Source organism: Triturus cristatus, chromosome 8, assembly GCF_964204655.1.
Source record: "Triturus cristatus chromosome 8, aTriCri1.1, whole genome shotgun sequence".
Taxonomy (NCBI): Eukaryota; Metazoa; Chordata; class Amphibia; order Caudata; family Salamandridae; genus Triturus; species Triturus cristatus.
Window position 1 is genome coordinate 1,685,057,152 of NC_140591.1, and position 9,438 is coordinate 1,685,066,589.

Here is a 9,438-nt window from a genome sequence, read left to right on the forward strand (position 1 = left end):
CCCACAGTATCTAAGTTCATTCTTAGACATTGTAAGTGCAGTGCTGCCATTAAGAGTATATGGTGCTGGGAGTCTGACATTACGAACTCCACAGCACAATAATGGCTGCACTGAAAACTGAGAAGTTCGGTATCAAAGCACATTAAACCCACATTGATGCCAGTGTGGGATTTAATTAAAAATGAACACAGTGGGTATCTTAGAGATGCCCCCTGAAAAATGACCTACCACTAGTGTCCAGGCTGAGTGGCTGCTTTCAGCTGCCACCACCAGACATCTTTCTGGACCCCTGGGTCGAGAGCCTGCTGCTCTCGGGGGCCAGAAACAATGAACATCCTGGGACGAGTTGCAAAGCCTCCTCACCCACGATGGACAGGGTCCACGAAGAGGAAGCTTCAAAGGCTTTCCGCCTTTGTGGGCTTCCCCAGGCCACTTGCTGCTTTCAGCAATGGGTCACCACTGGTTCTGCCCCCCACCTTGGATGGGCAACTGGTGGGAAAAATAAGTGAGGAAGAGAGGTGTGCCCACCTCTGCCGACTCCACCCATCAGGCGAGGGAGGCCAAGTGAAGCACAATTCTCAGTCCCCACCATCTTGCGGATGGGGAGAGCCAGCCAACCAGGGAAAGGCTTATGCCTTCCTCCCACTGGAGGGTGGCATAATAGGGGGTGTACCCACCCCAGGAAAGGGACCCATTTGTTCCATCCTTATATCTACCAGTAACGCCCCTAAATCTAGTATTTAGGGGAACCCCTGAACCTTGCTTCCGTATGCCAGAAGAAACTACAAGAAAAGAAGAAGAAGGACTAAACAGCCGTGACGAAGCTAACAAGAGGAAGATGTCCACCTCGAACCTTCTCCGGCAAAATCCCAGTGTCTCCTGAAGCCAGCAACCTTGAAAAACCCGGAGGACCTGCATGCTTTCAACCACAAAGACTGTGTGTCCCGTGAATATCAGATTTTTTCATCTCCAAACTCTGGCTCCTGCCGGACACCGCAAATCCGCACCACTCTGCATCCACGGCCCGAGCTCGAGTAGGCAAACACCACGAGGAGGTCTTGCCGGCGATCCTTACCTGAGATCCGGTGACCCCTGACCTGCCTCAAACCTCCAACCGATGCCTGCAGCCTAAATCCGGAAGCTCCCCCCAACCATGACAAAGAGCTGGTAAGAAGATCCAACCCTAAAAGGCACCCCTGCACCCAACGCCCCACGGCCTTGGGTGGCCCAACCGACGGTGCCTAACCAACCCCCAACATATCAACTTACCTGTCGAAGTGGTGGTCACACAATCTACCAAGGGAGGCGACTGTCGCGCCCCCAGCTGCTGCACTGCTAAAGTGAGGAACCTTCGTCTGAATGTTACGCTTCCTTTTAACCAAAGGAAGCGAAGTGCTCCAATTTACTCAATAGTACTCAAAACAACGTTGCCTGAAAGTCCCAATTTGTTCGATCATATGTAGTCACTCCAGAGACGTTATTGACGGGTTAGAATGTTTTATTTAGCATTTTCAAATGTCTCATGCTGCAACTGCTTAAACATAGACACGTGCTTTAAACATTCCTTCGAGCTGGCACATATAAAAAACACCCAATGCATTTCGAACCGTGAAAGTTCTTCGTCAGGGGTACTGCAATAAATCGAAAAGAACTGCATGAGCAACCATACTGCATGAACAAAATCTACAAGTGATACAGGACTTAAATGAAAAACAGATCCCCACGTTTATCATGCCCCCGTTCTCCCCTTGTGATTATAACTAAAGTAACACAGCAATATAACCAAAGGAGGCAACCAAAGGTAATCACCCATCGCTTTAACCAACTTCAAAAGAAGCCCACTTTATGCGTTTACCTCATAATCCGTAACCAACGGTTTCGGGTGCGCCCGTAGATCTCCGTGTTCAGGGAGTCATCGACTTCCCGCCTACACTGCGCTTATTTAAAGCCGTCTCTCACGCACGTTTTCCTGATATTCTCCCTGATTGAAAATACCCACGTGACCTCCCTTGCCCTCTGTGCGTTAAGCAAAAAGATTGGTGCCTCACTATCCCATGAAGTGGTGGTCACACCCATCAGACCTTCGTCCCCGAGCCTGCAGTGCCTTTGCAAACCGGAGGTTCCCCATTGCAAACAACAGGGCGCCCGACGTCGAAACAGCACCCTGCACCCGGCCACCCTAGTGCAGCTGAGGGTGCACCTTTGGTGCTACTTTGTTTCCCCATTTGCCCTGAGCTAAAGTCCAGGAGCTTTGATCCCACAACCAAGTGGCCTGCTTGCCAGCAGCCACCAACCGGAGGCCCCCTATACCCCGTTGGATAACATTGGGCCTCAACACTCTGCACCCGACTGCCCTAGTGCAGCTGAGGGTGTAACTAGAGTGCATCCCTGACCATGGGGGACCCCTGAGTCTACCCCAGAACCTCAACTCCCACTACGGAATACTTACCTTCAATCCGATAACACTAATTTCCTCGATAGAATAACATTGACTGTTTTTCTTGGAAAAAATTTTAAGTGTGAAGTTTGAAAACCTAAAGAAATGCTATAAAATTGTAATAACTAACAAAAACTCTTTTAGTTACCTGTTTCCAGGAAATGTCCCAGTGCAGTATCCAGGCATACTGCAATGTGTCAGAAAAGTAATCTCAAAAGTATCCTACCTGTAATTTTACTAAAAATCCCAAGCAAAGTACACGTATTGAATTCTGAAAAGAATTGCATTATCAGTAACACTACTGTAATCAAATCAAAGTACATTTACAATTGCAATCCAAACTGTGTTACAACTGTATATTTACTGCAAAGTATTTATCACTTACCTGTGCCCGGCTTGCTTGGTTCTAGAAAATGAAATAACTAAAAGAATATTTTTATACAAAAACAATTGGTCTGAAGCTCAGTCATTGAGATTGTGAATTCATCTGCTGCCTGAGTGTGTACAACAAATTCTTAACACTGTCCTCTGATACTGCCTTACTGCTCAACCACACTACCACAATAGAGAGTGAGGTTTTATCTACTTTGCCTCAGCCTACCACTGGGGTTCCACTGGACTCTGTGCACACTACACCTCACTTTGGTATAGTATATACAGAGCCAGCTTCCTACAAGATTTCCATGTTTTGCGCTGGAAAGTTTCCTGAAAGTAACACAAAGCAGGGCAGAATGGGGGCTTTCCATGGGTGCTACATAGGTGCTACATGGGTGCTACATGAGCCGTACATGGGCTGTACATGGGTGGTACATGGGCGGTACATGGGCTGTACATGGGCTGTACATGGGCGGTACATGGGCTGTATATAGGTGGTACATGGGCGGTACATGGGTGGTACATGGGTGGTACATGGGCTGTACATAGGCGGTACATGGGCGGTACATGGGCGGTACATGGGTGGTACATGGGCAGTACATGGGTGGTACATGGGTGGTACATGGGCGGTACATGGGCGGTACATGGGTGGTACATGGGCGGTACATGGGTGGTACATGGGTGGTACATGGGCGGTACATGGGCTTTACATGGGTGGTACATGGGCAGTACATGTTTTTTGATTCAAAGCTCTTTCTACTAACAATAGTAGACATGACTATGTGCCACAAAAGAATTCCTCTTTAAAGCTGGTGTTAAAAAGGAAAAATGATTGTATTTCTCCTAACTTTCCCCAGTGCGCATGTCTGCTGCACTGTACAGCACACTTCCAAAGTGGTAAAAGTTGTAAAGTTAGTTAAAGCATAATTTTGTGTACTGGAGGGGTGCCCTTCCAGTACAAAACTGTAAGTATACAGTACGCAGCCTCCTTTGCTCTATGGTGGAAAGGTGTGGGCATGGAGCTGGGCAGTCTGATGGAGTGTCGCAGCAATGGAAAGAACCATTTCCAGGGGCATAGCTTCAGGGGTGGTGTTACACCCTCTAAGTAATGTCTTTTGTGATACATAGTTGGGTACAGGTGCTTTCAGTTGGGTATGGTGAGGTGTCTTTTGGATTTCCCCTGAAGTTTTTACACACACAGACTAGTAACACACACACTCTCCCTCTCTCCCTTTACAACAGAATGACAACATTTTTAGTTATCCCACAAAATAATGTGTTTATTCACTACGTACCCTACCATTCCGCAATCCTCTACCTTTTCACTGCCCCTTAAGAACCTCTTGTCCCCCCTGCTTGTCACATAATGTATTTTAACATTATGGAGTTTATCTACTAAGGGCCCGATTCACATAAGTAAAAGAGACAAAATCCTAACTTTACTACTCCTAAATGCCTTTTGTGAATGCCAAAAGTCGTAAAGTTTCGATAGTGTCTCAGATTACTTTTGTGAATCGGGCCCTTAGATTTTGTGCCTTGGTTGCTTTACAAAAGTGGCACACATTGACCCGAAATCTTTTTTTACCGGTTTACTTTTCAGTGAAAACCTTGTTTTGCACTGCAAATTCACTTGAAAGTAATGTAAAGCACCCCAGAGCGCTGGTTTGCATTACTTACCACCAGCGGGGTGTTCCATGGGTGGTGCAGGGGCCTCCCATGCTACCACCCATGTTTTTTTGCACAAAACCCTATTTACAAAAATAAAATAGACAATGTTTTGCGTACAAAAATAATGTCCATTTCAAATAGGCGATATTAAAGAGAAATGCTTGTATTTCTCCTTTCTTTTCCGACTTTGCATGTTTGCTGCACTGTACAGCACACATACAACGTAGGAAAAGTTTTAAAGTTAGTCCAAGCAGTGGGTTTTGTGCTGGAAGGGAACCCTGCCAGTACAAAACCTATGCTAGACTCACGGAGACACCCCTGAAGGTGTGTGCGTGGCACACGTCTACCTGCTTGTGTGCCAGTGCTACGGAGAGGGCAGGAGAGGGCCAGATATCTCTAGATATGGCACTCTCCTGCTCTCTCCCTCGCAAGCAGAGAGGCATTCTCGGCTGCTATGCTGCATGAGAATTTGGTAAATAGACCCCTATAAGCCAGCATGGTTGTTGGAAAGTCTGAAGCTCACATCCCCATCCACCCCCTCCGCCAATCTTACTGACCAAGCACGGCCCCAGGCCATTTCAAGTAGCGTTGGCGCTGTCCTGCTCGCTCTTTCCGATGCAAAGCATGGCAGCTCCGCTGGTTGCTGTACAGCGTTGCGTGACATCTTTGTAAGTCTGGCCCGAAGTGTCTTCAGGTCGGTGCATGTATTGCTGACAGCAGAGTCAGAAACATTAAAGGCTTGCTACTGCCCTGTGTTTTTGAGTTCTGCTGTCCTCAGTCCATGCACTAACTCTGAGATATTTCAAAGTAATGCTCGTTCTCCAGACATCCAAAAGAAGCGCCCAGCCCCTCCTGCACAACGCAGAGGACATGACGACGCGGCCCCAGTTCTTCAGCGCCCTGCATCCCCTCTGGGAGTGGCCTTCCCCAGACTACGGCCCAACAAGGGCGGTTTGGTGCCCTTCACACCCGGAGGACTCATGGAACATCACACTGAAAACAGGTCCTCGTGCCAGCGGCGGCTGCCCCGTCTCCTGTCCAGCTTTTCTTTGCTCGCTCCCACCCTCTATTCTGCCTCTTCTACTCGCTCCTGCCCTCTATTCTGTCTCTTCTACTCGCTCCTGCCCTCTATTCTGCCTCTTCTACTCGCTCCTGCCCTTTTGCCTCTTCTAGGCGCTTCTGCCCTCTATGCTGCCTCTTCTACTCGCTCCTGCCCTCTATTCTGCCTCTTCTACTTGCTCCTGCCCTTTTGCCTCTTCTACTCGCTCCTGCCCTCTATTCTGTCTCTTCTACTCGCCCCTGCCCTCTATGCTGCTTCTTCTACTCGCTCCTGCCCTTTTGCCTCTTCTACTTACTCCTCCCCTCCATTCTGCCTCTTCTACTCGCTCCTGCCCTCTATTCTGCATCTTCTACTCGCTCCTGGCCTCTTGCCTCTTCTACTCACTCCCGCCCTCTAGTCTGTCTCTTCTACTCGCTCCTGCCCTCTATTCTGCCTCTTCTACTTGCTCCTGCCCTCTATTCTGCCTCTTCTACTCGCTCCTGCCCTTTTGCCTCTTCTACTCGCTCCTGCCCTCTATTCTGCCTCTTCTACTCGCTCCTGCCCTCTTGCCTCTTCTACTCACTCCCGCCCTCTATTCTGTCTCTTCTACTCGCTCCTGCCCTCTATTCTGCCTCTTCTATTGCTCTTGCCTTCTATTCTGCCTTCTCTACTCACTCCTGCCCTTTTGCCTCTTCTACTCGCTCCTGCCCTCTATTCTGCCTCTTCTACTCGATCCTGCCCTTTTGCCTCTTCTACTCGCTCCTGCCATCTATTCTGCCTCTTCTATTCGCTCCTGCCCTCTATTCTGCCTCTTCGACTCGCTCCTGCCCTCTTGCCTCTTCTACTCACTCCCGCCCTCTATTCTGTCTCTTCACTCACTCCTGCTCTCTATTCTGCCTCTTCTGCTCGCTCCTGCCCTCTATTCTGCCTCTTCTACTCGCTCCTGCCCTTTTGCTTCTTCTACCCGCTCCTGCCCTCTATTCTGTCTCTTCTACTCGCTCCTGCCCTCTATTCTGCCTCTTCTACTCGCTCCTGCCCTTTTGCCTCTTCTACTCACTCCTGCCCTCCATTCTGCCTCTTCTACTCGCTCCTGCCCTCTATTCTGCCTCTTCTACTCGCTCCTGGCCTCTTGCCTCTTCTACTCACTCCCGCCCTCTAGTCTGTCTCTTCTACTCGCTCCTGCCCTCTATTCTGCCTCTTCTACTTGCTCCTGCCCTCTATTCTGCCTCTTCTACTCGCTCCTGCCCTTTTGCCTCTTCTACTCGCTCCTGCCCTCTATTCTGCCTCTTCTACACGCTCCTGCCCTCTTGCCTCTTCTACTCACTCCCGCCCTCTATTCTGTCTCTTCTACTCGCTCCTGCCCTCTATTCTGCCTCTTCTATTGCTCTTGCCTTCTATTCTGCCTTCTCTACTCACTCCTGCCCTTTTGCCTCTTCTACTCGCTCCTGCCCTCTATTCTGCCTCTTCTACTCGCTCCTGCCCTTTTGCCTCTTCTACTCGCTCCTGCCATCTATTCTGCCTCTTCTATTCGCTCCTGCCCTCTATTCTGCCTCTTCTACTCGCTCCTGCCCTCTTGCCTCTTCTACTCACTCCCGCCCTCTATTCTGTCTCTTCACTCACTCCTGCTCTCTATTCTGCCTCTTCTGCTCGCTCCTGCCCTCTATTCTGCCTCTTCTACTCGCTCCTGCCCTTTTGCCTCTTCTACCCGCTCCTGCCCTCTATTCTGTCTCTTCTACTCGCTCCTGCCCTCTATTCTGCCTCTTCTAATCGCTCCTGCCCTTTTGCCTCTTCTACTCACTCCTGCCCTCCATTCTGCCTCTTCTACTCGCTCCTGCCCTCTATTCTGCCTCTTCTACTCGCTCCTGGCCTCTTGCCTCTTCTACTCACTCCTGCCCTCTATTCTGTCTCTTCTACTCGCTCCTGCCCTTTTGCCTCTTCTACTTACTCCTCCCCTCCATTCTGCCTCTTCTACTCACTCCTGCCCTCCATTCTGCCTCTTCTACTCGCTCCTGCCCTCTATTCTGCATCTTCTGCTCGCTCCTGGCCTCTTGCCTCTTCTACTCACTCCCGCCCTCTAGTCTGTCTCTTCTACTCGCTCCTGCCCTCTATTCTGCCTCTTCTACTCGCTCCTGCCCTCTATTCTGCCTCTTCTACTCGCTCCTGCCCTTTTGCCTCTTCTACTCGCTCCTGCCCTCTATTCTGCCTCTTCTACTCGCTCCTGCCCTCTTGCCTCTTCTACTCACTCCCGCCCTCTATTCTGTCTCTTCTACTCGCTCCTGCCCTCTATTCTGCCTCTTCTACTCACTCCTGCCCTTTTGCCTCTTCTACTCGCTCCTGCCCTCTATTCTGCCTCTTCTACTCGCTCCTGCCCTCTATTCTGCCTCTTCTACTCGCTGCTGGCCTCTTGCCTCTTCTACTCACTCCCGCCCTCTATTCTGTCTCTTCTGCTCGCTCCTGCCCTCTATTCTGCGTCTTCTACTTGCTCCTGCCCTCTATTCTGCCTCTTCTACTCGCTCCTGCCCTCTTGCCTCTTCTACTCACTCCCGCCCTCTATTCTGTCTCTTCTACTCGCTCCTGCCCTCTATTCTGCCTCTTCTACTCACTCCTGCCCTTTTGCCTCTTCTACTCGCTCCTGCCCTCTATTCTGCCTCTTCTACTCGCTCCTGCCCTCTATTCTGCCTCTTCTACTCGCTGCTGGCCTCTTGCCTCTTCTACTCACTCCCGCCCTCTATTCTGTCTCTTCTGCTCGCTCCTGCCCTCTATTCTGCGTCTTCTACTTGCTCCTGCCCTCTATTCTGCCTCTTCTACTCGTTCCTGCCCTTTTGCCTCTTCTACTCGCTCCTGCCCTCTTCTACTCGCTCCTGCCCTCTATTCTGCCTCTTCTACTCGCTCCTGCCCTCTATTCTGCCTCTTCTACTCGCTCCTGCCCTCTATTCTGCCTCTTCTACTCGCTCCTGCCCTTTTGCCTCTTCTACTCGCTCATGCCCTCTATTCTGCCTCTTCTCTCATTTCTGACCTTTATTTTGCCTCTTCCTGCTCGTTTTGACCTTTATTCTGAGGTCGCATCCACAGCGCCCAGATACCCCCAGGGGTGGCAGTGCTGCGCTATACACATGCTGATTGATTGAGAATGACTTGTATACTTGACATCATGGTGTATTCCGACCCTCTCCAGACATGTGCCCCTCCTGTGAGCGGGCATCCCTCGTCACTGGACACAGGGCCGGCTTTAGTGCTGGTGGCGCCCTGTGCGGCAATGTTTGTTGGTGCCCCTCCCCCCAATGACCACCCCCACCTCGGATTCTCTCACTAGCACCCTTTAACGGTGACCAAGTCTCCATAACCACACTCTCTCAGATGCATTGAATTAGTTATAGCGCCACTCATACCAGTGTAGGGTCTCCGAGCACTTTGCATCACACACACATTACACAGAGACAATCAATCATACGTGTGTAAATCCGTGTATAGGAAATGTTACTGAAGTCAAAGGACTGGAAGTGTAGGAGTCACATGTCATCCATACTGTGGTAGGCAGTATAGTTTAAGAGTGCTTTGTGTGGAGAAGCACAAACGCGGAGTCGAAAAAGAAACAGCATAGTTGGGAGTTTTCTTTAATAAGAAGAATCGATTTCTAGCCAAATTAACCCTTTTTGCAACATTAATCAATGTTCTACTAATGTATACTTTGCAGTGTGTATGCAGATCTAGGATGAAAGTTAATAGCTCACTGTTGTATATTAGGACTTTAAGTTATAAATTGCAAGTAACAAAAAGATGTCTCTTTTGAAAGCAGTAACCTGCTGATCTTTTTACATCATACGCACTCTGTAATCTACTTGATACAAGTTCTTTGCAGCAGGCATATTAACCCTCTGCACTAACTTCACCCAAGTCAAAACCTCAACTATACAAAACG